General features: G+C 42.1%; 1 protein-coding gene across 1 annotated transcript in view; it reads left to right on the top strand.

The window, feature by feature from the left end:
* The first annotated feature begins 686 nt into the window (after positions 1-686).
* LOC119587059 (ets DNA-binding protein pokkuri-like) overlaps positions 687-982 on the top strand; it is a 21,642-nt gene continuing 21,346 nt past the window's right edge. Inside the window, exon 1 of the mRNA XM_037935807.1 lies at positions 687-836. The gene's annotated coding sequence lies outside the window, so the exon portion shown is untranslated. The remainder of the gene's footprint in view (positions 837-982) is intronic.

Genomic DNA, 982 nt, shown 5'->3' on the forward strand with positions numbered 1-982 from the left:
TGCAAACGACTTTCTGAGAAAACAAGCTCGTCAGTTTTCCGTGAGAGGATATGGCGTAAAATGAGAATCACACCAAAATAGCCATTACTTCACCATTCGCGATTTATAGAAAAATTTCGATAAATCCGAGCGAATAGAATAACGTTGCCAAGACCCTCACGAAAAAAAGGATCGTAGTTTCCTCCACCTTTTCAAGTTATATATTTCCCCGTCCATCAAATCAAAACGATTTAAAAAGAGGGAATGATACATAGACGTTTTGTTTATTAATTTCATTCTCCTTTTCATCACAATCTTCTTTACGTCTCATTCTCCTGTTTCTTGCCTGAAGGTGTTCTTGTTCTTGATTTTTTGGGAATTTTGGCTTCTTTGTGCGGCGAGGTGCGAGCGCCGCCGTGCCCGGGCAGCAAAGGTCGGACTCGCGAGGGAAGTCGGTGTCAGCTGTACTTCCGCTAACCCCGCTGCCAGTCGCACGACGCTGACAACACACTTACTATATCTGCTATAAACCTTTATTCGCGTTTGATTTGTCTAGCTTTATAGCTTGGGTGTGTTTTCTATACCCGTGGGGGTGTGTGGATGTTTTTTTTTTCCGAATGCGTGGTTGAAGGTTCCGCTCGTGAGGGGAAAAGGGTGTTTCAAGTGCTTCAGGAAACACGGTACGAAATTTGGGAGAAATTAGAACCATATGAGTTTTGAAACTTGGGAAGTTAGTCCTCTGTCAGCCGTTCTGCCGTACAGACGCGTCGGGTCGTGTCTCCTCGACACACTGAGTGATATTAGTGAAAATCTGTGCCTTTTTTAACGAGTTCCTTCAACACACTTATACAAATAAGGTGAGCAAAAATCGTATGTTTTAGGACTATGGGAACTTTCTCTCTAGGATTTAAATGCATCTTTGCAATGCATTAACGCATTATTGATTTTATTAAATGGAAGTTGACGTGTCCGCAAGTCATCGAAGTGTTTATTTAAATCGAAT

Source organism: Penaeus monodon, chromosome 22, assembly GCF_015228065.2.
Source record: "Penaeus monodon isolate SGIC_2016 chromosome 22, NSTDA_Pmon_1, whole genome shotgun sequence".
Classification (NCBI taxonomy): domain Eukaryota; kingdom Metazoa; phylum Arthropoda; class Malacostraca; order Decapoda; family Penaeidae; genus Penaeus; species Penaeus monodon.